Here is a 17,079-nt window from a genome sequence, read left to right as displayed (position 1 = left end):
ATAAAAATAAAATAATGGTATTGAATTGATTCTGGCAGTCCAAGGAAGCTTAGTTTCAGAAGTAAGAATAGCCTTCATAGTTGCTTGAATCAAAGTTTATTGGACATATTTGTCGAGATTTGAAAAGGCAATGGCAGCTCTCAAGCCCAAGACAGTTAATGAGCTGGAGATCTTTGCCCATGAGGAGTGGAATAAGTAGTGGAATGCTGGCCAAAGCTGATGTTTGGCCATAAATTATGGTTCTTGCGGGTCAGGTACTAGAAAAATTTAAGTACCAAAAGATAAGATGCTTGTCATCAAAGGGCTGAATAATTCTGAGACTAAAATAGTGACTGAAAGTGCCATTTTGTGCTAAATTTGGAGAAGCAAACATTGTATTGAGCTATTTATGTTTTTTTGTTTGTTTGTTTTTTTTTTTTTTTTTTTTTTTTTTTTTGTCAAGTTCATTGCAAACATCAGCCGGATTGTATATTTTGCCAGTAGGCCTACAGCTTTTTTGAATTGGGTGGTATAACTCTAAATGATGGCGAACACATTCTTGCAGCCTCACATTGGTCAGTAAAGAGTTGCACGTGGTTCAGGAGGAGGTTAGTATGTGTAGATGCAAATCATTGGTGCAGGCGGATGGATGTCAGCTCAGTCTTAGATTCTTGTACAGAAGCGAGTGATAGTTTTCAAGTTGGTGTTTTTAAAAAAAGAAATCCATATCTTATTCAGCTTTAGATCTGCTAGCTTGCATCTTTTTCCTGGGTACTTCCAATAACTTTATCTAATGTTTGATGGTCGCCAGTCGTTTCCAGTGAGGTACGTGAACGCATCAGCAGCGTCCGGCTGATTGCACATTCTCGCTCCGTAGTTATTGCTCTCGGCTCCTGATTGGCGGAGCCGTTCAGAAAGGGGGCGTGTTTGTGTCCTGGTACCAGACTGCTCTGCAAGCAGCCGAAAGGAGGAGAGATTTCCCCCCCATCACACACTTGTCTTTACAACGTGCACACACAGCGAGAGAAGGACACAAACGGTGAGAGCCTCAATTTATCATATAACTCAGATGCACGGCGTGTCATCGCGCGATTCGCGACGGTTGCCTGTGTCCTCGCGCTGCGCCATCCCAAATGAACGATGCCATCCGAGCCGCGGTTAAAGCGCGATTTGGGTCTCGCGATGCGGGCATGATAATATGGGCCTTGTATTTCTCTGACTACGACGCAGACGGACCCACAGATAATTTGCAGTTTGGTGGTGCTTCTCGCCCGTAATGGAAGGAGATAGTGGGCGTGTGTGGAGGAGAGGGAGAAGCTGGGGGTGGTGGGGTGCGGGGAGGAGGGGGGCTGGCTCATGCGGAGCTCCGTGGATTCGTGTCTCTTTGTTATGGTGGTGATGCCGCAGTCGGGATGGTACCAGACTGCCACTGGGGGGGAGAAATGCCGACGCTGTAGGAATAGCAATTAATTCCTTTTACAATCCTGCTTGGTTCCTAACAAGCTATTCATGAGTGTAAAAAAAAAAGTATTTGATGCTTCCCCACCTCAATTTGCCTCTGTTACTGTAATTTATGGGATTACAGTAAAAAAAAAAAAAAACATTATAAATTATGATGCTTTCTGTATTTCTGCTCAGGACACTTACATAAATGGTTTCCCCCCCTGATGTTACAGCAGTTATAAGAACATTCTGATTTTCTGTAGAGAGTAAGCCGGCCATTATACGGTAATACCCCCATCCCAACAAACACACACACACACACACACACACACACACACACACACACACACACACACACACACACACACACACACACACACACACACACACACACACACACACACACACACACACACACACAGCTGCATACACATACTGTGTCTTCTGTGTGTGTTAATTCGGTTCTATCCTTGCCCATGATTGTCTTCCTTTCTGACTGTTTCTGTGGCGTGTCCTATCTGTGTTTGACATGTGAAACAGTTTAACGGAGACTCAAATAATACAGCGGCTCAATTTGCTTCTTTGCCAATTCCTACCCCCTGTCCGTATCCATGAGTTGCCATTTCTCTCCCTTGTACTTCCATTTTGTATCTATTTACTTAAACTATGCTGAATCATTTTATTAGCTTTTTTCTCTATTGTTAAGTATTTTAAACCATTATGAAGATCCACATTTGTTAAACGCTCCAATTTTACATCTTAGTTAAATCAGTTCTATTAATTTTGGTTTTCTGATCTCTTTTTGGGCCTGTTGAATCAAAATAGGACATATCATGGCCTCAGATGAAGCCAAAATAACTAAGTAACCTCCTGCTGGTTAATACTATTCATTGGAATAATACAGCCGCATGTCCTCAAATTAGATCATGAGCAAAATATAAACAAATAATTTTTTTTTAATTCCTGGTTGTAAACCTGGGGATGAATATTCCCCCTGGTGGATGTGAATTACTTGAGTGTCAGTATGAAGCATCCTGGGGTTGATGTTGGGGTTTTGTAAAACATAACAATTGGACATGAATGACCTAAACTGCAAAGGTACGAAATGGTTAACAGCAAGACTTTACTCAGCATTCAGCAGAGCAAATCTCTTTGTTTCAAGGCATGCTGCCCTCCGGCTGCCTTAACAAGGAATCACAGCAGGTTTTTAGGGTTCTTCCTGGTGGCGATGCTATGGCAGCACCAACTGATCTATTACCAAAGAATGATTCAGAATTTAGGTTGATCTCTTTTACATTGGCACCAGTTAGCCATAATATTATTCATAATATTAAGAAGGTTCCTGCTTTGAAATAAAAAATCTGGCCAGTTGGGGCTTTGGAAAACTAGCTCTCCGATTTCAACACATTAACAGCAGATATTTGGGGCTGCTTGGGTTTTTCTGCGGAGTATTTGCTATTTGGCAAACCTTTAGATGGCTTTTTGTGGAGTTTTGAAGCTGGACCAGGGCCACTATCAAAGTTAACCTCAAATGAAGAATGCAAGGATGAATATTTCCCTCACTGAGCATAATATGTTTAGCAACCTATGCATTTAGAGCAATCGTTCATTTATTCAGACAAAATGCAAAGTTCTGTTACATTTAGCAATTATTACTTCTTTTCCAGAAGGCATATAATTGATAAAGAAAGTATTTTTAAGGCACGTCAAGTAGCTAATGATTTACGCATTAAACACACATAACCAAGTTGTAACTCTTTGATTATCTTTGATTGACTTTTAGTTGCTTAGTGTTGCTCATTATCCTTATTATTACTATAAGTAGTTCTGCTACTGCAACTACTAAGACTCATACTTTTCTTCCTACTAATACTACTTAATTGTATTGATATAAATAATAATGATGATAATGACTGCTGTCAATTTTATGTATGGTAATTGTGTGTTTTGCCAGTTTTAGTAAATCCTTTGATTTACTAAATCAATTGATTTACTAAATTAATTGTTCTTTCTTTTAATAATTAAAAATGAAACCAATATCTGTACAAAGACATGTTACTTATCTAACGAATAACTGATGCAATAATCAGTTTTTAACATCTGAATTTGTAGCTAGCTTGCAAAATCGGCCAGTTTGCCCTACCTTACTATTAAGATTTCATGGACCTCGGTTCTTTAAAAATTAAAGTCAGCATATTAAGTAAAACTTTTTCAAACTGCAAAAGAAGTAGCATAGTTTTTGTTTATTTTTCAATATTGATATAATAAAGGCCAAACTTATTCATACCCCTGGCAGATTTCAACTGGAAATTATTTTCCTTCAACCAGGGAATCTGTTACTGATAAGAGATGAGAGAGGCAGCTTTCAAAATCTAAAAGAAATGAGTTTTGAAGAGAAAAGAATCTATCTGTATTTTACTTACATTCGGATAAAGATTGGTATGTTGAGCATTATTTTTACCCTTCTTTATAAGCAATAGGAAAAAAAATCATCCTTTGAAACCTTCTTATGACTAGCTTTTTTGATTGCTTTCACTGGTATTTTGTCAATTTGAAATGAAAATACTCCCTTAAACTTAAATCTTCCCAGTGCATGAAAAACATAACGGCAAGTAAAAACAGAAAGTGAGCAAAATATTGGATTAACTTCCTCAGTGTGTTGCTGAGATATTTTGGCGGGTATATTTTATTTGTGTACGTTTAAACATATGTAAAAGTAGGGCTGCATATTTTGTTGTTTAAATATTGCAGTGGTGATATCTGTTGCAATCAACCCATATTTTCCACACTCAGATGTATTTTCCATCATCATGTCTCCACTACTTTTTGTGAACTTTAGCATTTTTGGTTCTAAAACCCTAAAAAAGTACTAAAAACGTGTGGGAATCAAAGGCAGTAAAAGTCCCCCAAACTGATCAAATAGGTTAAATACATCCAGAGCATTAATGCATGTCGCTTAGGAAATGCCAGTCTAACAAATATTGAGTCTGAGCAGCAATTTTGCAATTGTGATATACATATTCTTGACATATTGTTGATATAAATATTGTGCACGTCTACTGTAAAGTTTTAGTGATTTAGACGACTTTATTGTGAGTGCGTCCGGAACAAAATTTCGTTTGCATACAGTTCTAAAAATCACAGTAAATTGCAGTAAATTTCAGGATAAAGATGCAGCAGTGATTTATGTAAACAATTGAAATGTAAACAATGTAAAACAATGTAAACAATGCAGGGGAATTCAGAGCCCCTTTTGTGGCTTCAGCAGTTCTAGTAGTTCAACAGTCTTATGGCAACAGGGAAAAAGCTTTTGCAGAACCTGGTGGACCTGCAGTGGATGCTGCAGAACCTCTTCCCAGAAGTAGGGAGAACAGTCCATGATGGGGGTGTGAGGAGTCCCCGATGATGTTACGGGCTCGGGACACACAGCGCTGTGATGAGATGTCCTTAATGGAGGGAAGAGGAGCCCGGATGATCCCTTCTGCTGTCCTCACGTTCTTCCAGTCGGCAGCACTGCAGCTTCCACACCACACAGAGAGACAGCTGGTCAGAATGCTCTCTATGGTGCTTCTGTAGAAGGTCTTGAGGATGGGCGGGGCCAGGTGGGCTCTCCTCATCCTCCGTAGGAAGTACAGTCGTTTCTGTGCCTTCTTCACCAGTGATGTGGTGTTCACAGACCAGGTGAAGTTATCCATAATGTGCACCCCCAGGAACTTGGTGCTGCTGACCACCTCCACAGCTGAGCTGTTGATGAGCAGTGGAGCGTGGTGAGGCCGGTTCTTCCTGAAGTCGACAATGATCTCCTTCGTCTTCTCCACGTTCAGGATCAGGCGGTTTTCTCTGCACCAGCCCACCAGTTGCTCAACCTCTTCTCTGTAGCCCTGATCGTTGTCGTCTCTGATCAGGCCCACCAATGTTGTGTTGTCTGCAAACTTCACAATGTGATTGGTGGTGAACCTGGGGACGCAGTCGTGTGTCATCAGGGTGAACAGCAGGGGGCTCAAGACGCAGCCCTGAGGGGAGCCTGTGCTGAGGGTGATGACATCAGAGGTGTTCTGTCCGACCTGGACTGACTGAGGTCTGTTGGTGAGGAAGTCTAGCAGCCAGTTGCGAAGGGGTGTGCTGAAGCCCAGATGTTCCAGTTTTTCCACCAGATGCTGTGGGATGATGGTGTTAAACGCTGAACTGAAGTCCAAGAACAGCATCCGCGCATGCATGTTCTTCTCCTCCAGGTGTACTAGGCTCAGGTGAAGAGCAGAGGAGATGGCGTCCTCAGTGGAGCGGTTTTATCGGTTTAGTGTTCTTTCAACTTAACTGTCCTAAATGACCAAAGTAGAGTAAGGATACTACATAAGTACTAAATGTGCACTAATCTTAGTGTTTACTCTGTGTCTTTTGTATTATCTTACATTTTTGGAAAAAATTCCTGTTTGCTTTTATGTACTATCATTTTTTTTAGTTAGTTCAATTATTTTGTCTTGTAATATTGACAGCCATTATTTGTACAAATTTCTCTCCCATCATCTGGCATCTTTTCTTGCATTCAGCTCGATTGTCCTCACTCGCCAATCAGCTCAGTTTCAGATAATTGACTTACTTGAATTTAAGTCATTGTGTCTTATAATCCCTACGCAGGTGATTCAGCTAAGTTGCAAAGTTCTTTTGGTGCTAATGAACTGATTGAAAAGACTGAAAGCAAGTGTTTAGCCCTTTACTACAGCAGAAAGCATAACATGCGTGGATAACAAACTTATCTCTATAATCAATCAACTCTTCTTCTGCGCCGTTTTTCAATATGAGGTATGAGCCAGTTGTGATGTTAATATCAAATTTACTGCACCACAATCACTTCAATCCAACTCTAAAACACCAGGAATTACTTTCCCTATACAGCTGTAATGGCAGCTGAAGAAGGGTGGCATTCCAAGTGCTGTTACCCTTTTTACGAAATCCGGACATGTTGCATTTTTGCCCAAAACTAGTGCTGGTGTTTGAAGAATACAAACACCAGCATAGGAAAAAGAAAACTTCTATCCACAGTAACCAACTGTAACAAGAAACTGTAATTTTTACCCCAACTAAGATTTACTTGCTGTCTCAGTTGAGGTTGCAGCCTGGATTCTGGCCTACATTGATTATGTCTAATGAAAGAAAATCATGTTGCAGGTAAAGACAAAGTATTAAACTTGTACTTTATTACTAATGGAGCTCGTCTAGCCTTGTGTGATAGACCCAAATCCAAGCTTCATTTTCTCTTAGAGTTGCTAATTAATTGTAGGTTTTGGATTAAGAAGTGTAGATGTGCTGCAATTATGGAGAAGTACACCATGAATAAAATATGCCTGACTAATTTGCTTTATATACGTTTTTAATTTTATTCTGACATCTGCATCTTATCGTTCTTCTGTGGCCTCCTAAATCTCTGCCAGGGCTACTTAGTGGGCTTCTCAGATTTCTGTCATCACCTGCAAACAATCTTGAATCAGGTTTTGTTCTGATGTCAGGGTTTTAATGTTTGATTTAACCTTTTGTGTTTGTTTGTTTTTTAGTCTTGGTTTCTGTCACGGTTTTCCATACTTTGTGCACTCCTTTGTGTTGCGATTCCTATTTCTTTTATGCTGTTTTTTGTGCTTTTGTTTAGACTTTCTTTCACTCTCTTTGCCAGACTGACTTTCACCGTAAAACACAGCATCAGTCTGAAAAGCCACCGGTAGAACCAGATTTCAAAAGGCGTGACTAACAGGGTGAGCGGAAAAAAGGTAAAACCAATAAGATAACTACAGATGTGACGCAAACTGCAATCAACATGCCAGTTGTTGAGGTTTTAAAGCTATATCCAGTCCATTCAGGACGTGGCACCATTAAAACTTTGCTCCGTTGCAGCCACCACCTTAACTGTTATGGTTACAGAGCAACGCTGCTGCATTATGGGTAAAGAGTGACGCATCGTACACTCCCGCCTCCCGTGCTGGGATTGGTCTGGTAAGTTTTAGACCAGAGAGTCTTAGCCTGTCCAGACAGACAAGCTGTGTATTGAATACACGTAGCGTAAGCCAGTCTGGCTGGCCAGGCTACTAATCACCTCCACAGCAGTGAAAAGCAAGTCAGCTTCTTGCCATTCTTGTCAGATCCTGATGTTAGCGACCCTTCCTGTTTTTTTTAAGATCCTCTGTTTTCATGTCTGCTGTGATTGTTGGTTCTCTAAAATTTCCCCCTTCCAGTCTTAGTTTTGTATCAGTAGTTTTTGTTGCTAGTTGAGTATATCTTTCGTCCAACACCAGACTGCCTTTCTCCTGTCTGCTTTTTGGTGCTATCTGCCACATTCCTTGAATATTTTTTTTCTTCTCTAACTAACAATGTAATTTTCAAATTGCTATGTATTGTTTTCTTTTTTCCCCCAATCATGGCAATAAAGTTTGTATATGTCAGATAGAACTGGATTTCGGATGAATAACCATAGCTAATATCAGTGTTTTTTTTTTACATTCATGATATTTAGCAGTTCAAGTAATATTCCACTTTGATACAGATCTATTTGTGACATTACATTTGCGAACAAGTATCTGGTTGTGACTGCGCCAGTCTTTACCGTCAAATTCACTGCAGTAACAATGTGAATTTAAAACTACAAGTGACCTTGCTGTAAATTAGAAGTTGACTAAATTGACCAAACATGAAACTTTGGTGGTAACAACAAAGGTCATGTTCTCCTGCTGACTGCAAGGCTGAGATTGAGATTAAAGCTGACATCAGACAGCACAGCAGAGTGAAGGATGGGTCAGCACAAAATGTCCCTCCATCAAATTCACTAATGCATTAAAACGTGTTCCCTCTGTACAGGACAGTACCAGGAACTCTTCATTCAGAGGTGAATTTCTTTGTCCTATCAGAATGAATCTTATGTGTGGATATTTTTGAAGTAATTCATAAACAGACTGATTTCACTGTGCTTGACTACTTGAAATGCAGCATTTTATTTATTTATTTATTACGAATTACCTCTAGTGGAATTTAAACATTTATTATTCTGTTTCTGCTACTAGTAACTGTGCTTATAATGAATTCAGTTTCTTATGAGAGCTCTCATCTACCATCATTTTTACAATAAATAATTTATGTATATGCTCTCTAAGAGGCCTGCCATTGAATGACTTTCAATAAAAATAATTTAAATATGATTTGGAGAACATCCAGCATTACAGTGTCCACCCACCTCTGAAGGTTTTCCCCCGGTGAGAACCTGGATCCAGAACAGTCCAACTGTCAACGCCATATAAGAGAACAAGAAACTCACACCGTGTGAATAGGTTACTGGATGCATAAAAATAAAGATTTTAGAGATTTGGGATTGAGAATTAAGCAACTTTATTCCGAATATTGTCCTTTTATTTTCACCTTTTGTCTTCCTTGTGATTTGGTTTTCTCTAAACATTAAGGCATTGCTCTTCAGACTGCTTTGAAAGTACAATCGAACACATGAACCCAAAAAAAATTGCCCTATAGGACAGGATTGTGTGGTTAGTAATTGGGCGGGTTGATGTGCTGACTGTCTGGACCTTTCTCTCCTATACTGATGTCCTAGATGTGCATTTACATGTTTGTGTGATTGGTGTGTTGACACAGAGTGTTGTCAGCAGTAATCTAAGCGGCTTCTAATCAGACACACTGTGCACGGATGTGTGTGTGCGGGTGTGTCGGAGCCTGTGCCCATCAAGAAGGAGACACAGAAGCTGCTGAGTCACCATGGGGACTGACTGGACGGTCATCACAGAATATTGTAGACTGCTTAGACTCCATAAATATCTGAAAATAGCACTCTTTTACAAATGAAGTTGTTTATTTTAGTATATTTTTAGTATATTATCCTTCCCTTTTTTAATCAGACCAATATTTTACTAGTATAATACTTTTTCATAGCTTTCCTGACTTGAAGAAGATGTTAACAACAAATGAATGCATTAATTCAGTAGATTTCAGCAACATAGGTGTTGCCTTAAGTAATAGAATTTGTTAATATTAGCAACTCAACTCTATGGTTGTTTTCATTTATTCAGTGTAAATGGTGCTAGTTATTTGTCTGCCAGGCTTACTGGTGAGGTTAAAAAATATAGTAGCTATTTATTTTAAATAATTGATAATAGACAAAACAAATTATTTGTGTCAAAATTTATATAAACTGACCCATTTACATCTGCTGTCTGTGTTCAAGCTAAAGCTAATAACAGCTAGCGTTCACTTATTTTTTCAAGGGGGTTTACTGCTTCACTGTCGAAGATACAGGAGCTTTACTGACCAACAGTACGACACCAACCGACTGCTTAGCATGTAGCAACGTTCAGCATACCGTTTTTCTTTTCTGTCTGCCTGGAAATGTTTCTCTAAACAATTATTTTGTGTTTATCTTGTCAATAAAGAGGATTGCATGTTTTCATCTGGCTGTTCTCCACATGTTAGCAGACTTAAGGCCCCTTCCACACCGAGAAGAGATTAGGTGTATCTGCAAAGGTATTTCTCATTTAGGCTGTACGTTCACATGGATGTAGACAAACAGATATATCTGGTCCATATTTGGCTTTGCGTCTCATTTGGGAGACCATAAACGAGCATTTTTGAAACAAGGTCCCAGAGCGGGTACATTTCAAAGCCCCCTGTTTTCCCTAAACAATGACGTCGTAGCTTCACCTCTCTCCGTAACCCACATGCACCTCACTCTCACAAGTAACAAGAAAGATAGCGTCGTGTTGCGGCTTTGTTATGACTGTTAGTAGCATCCTCTGACTCTTCCTTTTTAAACAGCCCACATTTTCAAACCCACAAACTGCCAAATCCACATAAAGCTCACGTTAAACATGTACATGTTTTTGTCCGATCCCCCGCCATTGTGCTGTGTTTACTTAGCATGGTTTGTCTGCGCATGCCCGGTGTTTATAATACAGTAGGGGGAATCCCAGAACACTTATGCTGTTTCATTTTCCGCTGTTTATCCAAACAGCAGAAAGGGATTTCTTTCCTGTTCTATCTTTTTCTAAATGATAGTTGAGTTGTCCTCTACTTATTGGTTTTACCCTAATGTAGGAAGTTATAATATTGCCATATTGTAATTAATATTTTTTTCTCTTAGCAATAAAGAACCATTTTTTTCAAACAAAAAGAAAATGCTACGGTATCAAAAATGGTGTCAAGTTTGAAATTATAGTATAGGGACTACCCTACATCCTTGATGTTAACCAAAGTGTTTGTGTTTTTGAGTAAAATTCTTCTCCAGGCAAATATCAGTAAATATGTGTTTCAATGACTCTTGTTTGGCAGATTAAAATTACCTTTTTAAATAACCTTCAAGCAGGCATGAAACATTCTTATTAAAACATTTTAATTTGTCTGATGTAATATTCTAACATAATTAATGCTTTCATTAGCTGAAAGTGGAAAATCATGTGCTGTTATGCATAGCTGGGGATAATGTTGTAATTCCTTAATTTCAAGAACTTGCAGGATTTTTTTTACCTTTTATATGTCATAGGCCTAAGAACACAATTGAACCTGGTCAAAAGCGGAATAGGTAAGTGGAATTTAAAAGGAAAACATAAATCAGGCCAGGCCAGGAAAAGCTTGATAGGTGCATGTCTGCTATGTAACTGTCTGTGCTGTACAACCTTTTGCTTCTTAGGTTAATTATAATGTGCCTCCACAAGTTGAATTAATGTTAAATATCATAATGTTGATAACATCACCTCATGAAGTTATACCTACTTGACCAGTAACAGTGTAGCATTCGTTCCCATTGTATTGACTGTTTTATCCCACTGATGGACGTTTTCTTGGGAAAGTTCACAGAATTGAGATATAACCAAGTTATGATTTATCACATTTATGTGGTTAGCGTTTTCATAGCTTTTCATCTAAAAACTGCCATTTAATCTCTGATTTATATTTCATGGGTTTAGAAATTATATATATATATATATATATATATATATATATATATATATATATATATATATATATATATATATATATATATATATATATATATATATATATAATTCTTTTAAGATAAATCTAATCACTTTAATACAATACTGCAGATATTTTGGAATGTCAGTTTTATATAGTAACTTATTACACTATTTATTTATTTCTAATAATGAAAAGCATAAGACCAGCCTGAAGTACTCTGGCTATTTTCTTCTGTCCTTGTTCTGTTTCTTTAAGCTGGTATATTCTTCAGGAGGCAGAAAAACAAAACTTATTGCCCTGATTTGAACTAATAAGGGTCAGAATCAGGCAAAAATTGTTATTTTGTTGAGACATAAAATTAGATGCGCGTTATCAAGGTATTGTTATGATGAATGGGCAAAAGTCACCATTAGTTTGCTAAAAACAATGCTCAGACAATCTAAGAAACCATTTTAAACAAAGCCTTTCTTGCACACATTGCTATATTAGAGCAGAAATCCTAGTAAAAAGTACAGTATAGAGTCAAAATAAACACAAGTTGTGAAAATAGTTCTGCATATTGCTTGGTCGTAGCAACATGTAATCTAACCCCTTTGTGTTCTATGAATGGAAATGATGCATAACTGCATTTTTAGCCACCAACAATCATCCTGATTTCAGGAACGGTTAGTTCCCCAGGGCCATTGACCTCTCCATTCATTGATGTTACGTCATTAGTGCAGCTTTTGCTATTGTACTGTGAATTATCACTGAGATGAGCTGAGCAGAGCTGAACTGCACTGTGACTTTGCTGCACAGCTACAGTGTATTCCACTGAGAAGTTGAAGTTGCTAGTTTTGTTGTTTGGTTGGACAGTAATTCCTTATACTTTATAGGTGCAAAGGTTTTCTGTTGTAGCTCCTAAACTGTGGAACCAGCTGTCTCTTTATATTAGACAGGCTTCAACTCTTGGTGCTTTTAAATCTCTTCATAAAACACATTTATACTTACTGGTGTGAGAGTTTTTCTCTATTTCTCTTTATTTGTACACTGTTTGTATTGAATTATCATTGATCGATTTTCTTTTTGTGTGCAACACTTTGCCAACTGCAGTTGTTCTTAAATGTGCTATAAATAAATTAACAAATTTGATTTGATTTGACCTTATTGAAAGTTATCTTATTTATATCAGATATGGCTATCTTACTGTACGACAGAGGGAGCAGCTTTTTCTCCTATTTTCCATCTCTTTGTGTAGACAGCTAGTCAATTATATGGCCAGGGTTCCTACATAGTCTGTTCCTACTAGTTTGTTTCCCTTTCTTTCATTCTTCCTTCCATCCTTAAATACTTCCTGTTGTGCTTTCTGGCTTGGATCCTTCCTCCATTTCCCTGTTGCCTTTGTTCCTTCCTTGCTAGTGTCCTTCTTTATTGTATCTTCCAGGGCTGCTAAATATTAGAAAAATATGCTCCATCCATTGATGATAAACAGGGTAAATGTATTTATGCTTTAGGTTTTTTAGCAAATACAGACCACAGATATTGATTTGTTTATCCAGTTACTGGAGGAAGAAAAATACTTTGATCTCAACAAGAAGTTTTTATTGAAAACGTTGCCTCTGGCTGAGACGCTTTAATGATTTTAACACCTTACCACCTCTTTATTTACCTTAACTTAAATTATTAAGTCAAGGCCTGTAGAATATTCATATAGATTAATTTAATTACCAGCTGTTCCAATTTTGGCTTTGTGTCACTTTGAACTTCCTCCAAGAAGAACACAGAATCTGTTCTAAGGAAGGAAACTTAATATCAAAACATTGGTTTAAATCATAAGTATCAAAAAAGTTTCTTCTAGTTATGAAATACTGTGGGTACGGGCCCTCATAAGATTATCTTGTCCTGGGGAGTCTGCTGGCCTGCTTTTTGGTGACAGATCATGTTTGTCATGGTTCTCAGTAAAACTGAAAGATGAAGCTTTGTTTGATTTTTAAACTGGTAAAGGTATGTTTTGCAATGAAGTTTAGTCTGAACTTTTGTACTGACTAACTCATTCCACCGAATATATCTTGTAATCATTATGGTACAGTGTACACATGTTTAATCTTTGTTTGTGCATTAACATGAAATTGCTCTGGAGGATAAAATGATTACGAGGCAGATAGGTTTAGATAGAGATATGTGGTGTATACTGCAGCAGGGAATTGTGGGTATAGGTTTTTAACCCTTCTGAATACACTAATCCCATGCTTCAACCCTCCATGAACAGCGTAGCTATCAGAACCACCTTGAAGGTTTGCTGAGAATAAGCTCAAACTTTGGCAAATCTAACCAAAGCAGTTGGCAAACTGCATATTCACTCTTGTGGTAGAAGGAAATAAAAGGCCTTTTCCTGATGTGTCTTCCAAACAACAGATTGGTGTGTAGATAATGTCTACATGCAGACTTGGTGGCCCCAATATGCCACTCTGCTACATTTCTCTGACAGTGGGCTTTAGAGATTGTTCTCAACTCCCCTCAATATGTGCTATGGTAGAATAACTTGGCTTCTTGTTCAGTGTAGTGAATAGTTGCTAATAGAAAATTGGAACTCTTGGGCAGACCCATATCATTCTAGGAAGGACAAAAGTGCAAATCCCTTTTGCCCAGGAAATGCTTTGGGATTTGGTTAAAGTAGGGATGCACTGAAAAAAGAAAATTTCACTTCCGATACCATAATTTGAATATCTGCCGACACCGATACTATTCTATCTACATTAAAATAAATATTGTTGATTTGCTTTTAAGAGGCTTTCCTCTCCTCTTTGGTGTGTATGAATGTAAACATGTATATACCAAAAGACAACTTGAGAAAAATTAGCAACTTTAAGGATTTCAAATTGACTGTATTAAATCCAAGACAGATACCCATAAAGAGTAAACTGCCCTGCTGTTCAAAAGTTTTAAACTAACTTTGTTTTAATTACTTCTGATTTTCCTCTTATTTAATTCTACTTTTATTTGTCTTTTTTACACTCTAAACTGTAGCAATTTGAAATAAGTAAATCAGTTATAAAGGGAATAAAAATTATTATTATTATTATTATTATTATTATTATTATTATTATTATTATTATTATTATTATTATTATTATTATTATTATTATTAAATAAAATACAAAGGGTTGCTTCATGTGATCAGTACAAATTCTGTATACTGGCTCAGCAACAAATCAAGGTTTTGAACCAATCAAATATAAAAAATTGCAATAACAACACATTGACAGTAATCCCATAGCTGTTACGGTGTCTAGTGGAAGTTTACCTTGTGTCTAGAATGACTCCAAAAGTGATTGGTGCCGACTGTTACTTAAAGGCTCTTACATACTTGCGCGTACTTGAGTCTGTGGAAGTCCACCGGACACATTTGCACAAAGATACATTTTCCTCAGCACATTGAATTATTTTATATGTGACAGCGAGCTGAGATGCTCCACGCAGGCAGTCACAATGAAATGCAACGTTGCAGTCACTCTCTGTGGCGCATTGACAGGTCTGCAGTGGGTGCCTGGTGGAAACTGAATGGCGCTAGGTGCTCAACTACCTCATCAGACAGTCAGTTTTGCAGAAAGTGTAGGAACTGTATGAATTTGTCACAAGAAATTTAAGAAATTAGTAGGCTCAACTATGAAGTCCACCGACAATCCGTGACTTGTCATGCAGGCTTCCCCTCTGGCTAAAATCCCTGTGCTCTGTAATCGGGGGTATTTCAGATGGTTAAGTCTGCTGTATTGTAGGTTGCAGCTGAGCTTCCACTTCTCATCACAACAGCTTTGTAAACGTTGTATGTTGTGGTCTTGCTTTGCTGTGTTTCTAGTGTAACATATTTCCACGCAGCAGGCATGTTGTGGTTATCAGTTGGTTAGCTACAATGCACCTCGGCTAGCTGGCTGTTAACTGTGGAATGGATTTCCTGACCAGAAGTAGATCTCATAATGAGAGGTAGAGTAACACGGCTCTCTTCAGGAAATCCCTTCCACAGTTAGCAGCCAGCTAGCGAAGCAGCCGGCTGAGACCCTGGAGACTTTCCAAAAGAAAACATAACAGCACAAACGCAGCTTATGGATCGGGGATGTCCGCGGGTTGGATCGGAATTTGTTTGATCCAAAATATATGTTGGTATCGGAACCCGATACTGGATCAGATCGGCCCGATCCCTAGTTGAATGGTAATCTAACCCAATTGGGGTGCCTAAGTGGGCTGCTTATTGGCTCGGTGGCCCTGCAGCTAGATGTTTCTGGGTTCAGATCCCAGCAGGGGCTTTTTCTGCATGAAGTTAGCATCTTCTCCCCATGCATACAGAAGTTCTCTCTGGGTATTCTGGCTTCCTCCCACTGTCCAAAACCATGACTATTAAGATAATTGATCTCTTCATATTTGCCTTAGGTATGAGTGTGTGCAGGCATGGTGGGTCGTCCTGTGTGTGTTATCCTAAGATGGACTTGCGACCAGTCCAGGATGTACTAGTATCTCGTCTAATTACTATCAGAGATAAGAGTCAGCCCTTTGCAACCCTGTGTGGATAAGTTGGTGTAGAAAATGGATGGATGGATGGAATTGCCCTAAATTACATGTAGTCAGTATACAAATATCAATAGCCTGTCCAGGCAGATGCCATTGCTGTATAAAACAGGATTATTAGGAAGGCTTAATTGTAATCAGAAATATGGCTGAACCTTACTTCCTTAAACTATCTATGTTGAATCATTATTTCACCCATGATGTCTGATCTGTTGTAATAGTCTCACAGAGGGGAAATTCTGCCTCGTGTTTAACCCATCCCTTAGAGAGCAGTAGGCTGCCTACACTGAAAGATCGAACTGGGTGCTTGCAGCCTTCTCAGCCCGCAAGCACGCTGCTCTATCAACTAGACCGTCACACCCCAAAGAAATGAAAGAGCTGAGCCAAAAAGCAAAGCTCTCGATTTGCCGTTCGGCCTATCTTTTCATCCTCACCTATGTCATGAGGTCTGTCATGATCTGTCATGATCATCCCTCAAAGAACAAGATACCAGCGGTCAAAATGGGCGTCCTCCAGAGGGTGGCTGGACTCAGCCTTAGCGATAGGGTTAGGTAATCAGGTTAGAGCTCAAAGCAGAGCAGTTGCTTCCCCGCATCGAAAGGTGTCAGCTGAGGTGGTTTAACTATCTGATCAGGATGTCCCCTAGGTGCATTTGTTCAGAGGTTTTCAGTATATGTTCCACTAGGAGGAGGCCCTGGGAAAGACCCAGAACTCACAATATATCCTGTCTGTCCTGGGAATGCCTTGGGATCCCCCAGACTGAGCCAGATGATGTCGCAGGCGACAGGGATATCTGGGTTTCTCTCCTGGACCAGTCGCCCCCATAACCCGATATTGTATAAGTGGAAGGCAATGGATGGGTGGATGCATATCTGATCAAAATAACCCTCCGTTCTGAGTGGTCCAAAGTGATTGGTGGTCATAAAAATTGAACGCATGTTTGAGGAAAATCTGAAATCCAACTTCCAGGCCACTGAATATGCTGTCTTATGAAACCCCTCTACTGAAGCCATAAATAATGCAACACAGAGAGCAACAGAGGTCAGGAGGCACCATTCAGGATTGGCTCATTTTTATATCGGGATAATACGGAGTAATTCCTGTCTGTGTGATGAATGTGTGGGAAGCAGGGGAGTATAAAACACTGAAGGATTAGAGGGT

The sequence above is a fragment of the Fundulus heteroclitus genome, unplaced genomic scaffold (assembly GCF_011125445.2).
Source record: "Fundulus heteroclitus isolate FHET01 unplaced genomic scaffold, MU-UCD_Fhet_4.1 scaffold_813, whole genome shotgun sequence".
Lineage (NCBI taxonomy): Eukaryota > Metazoa > Chordata > Actinopteri > Cyprinodontiformes > Fundulidae > Fundulus > Fundulus heteroclitus.
Note: the sequence above shows the minus strand (reverse complement) of the source record.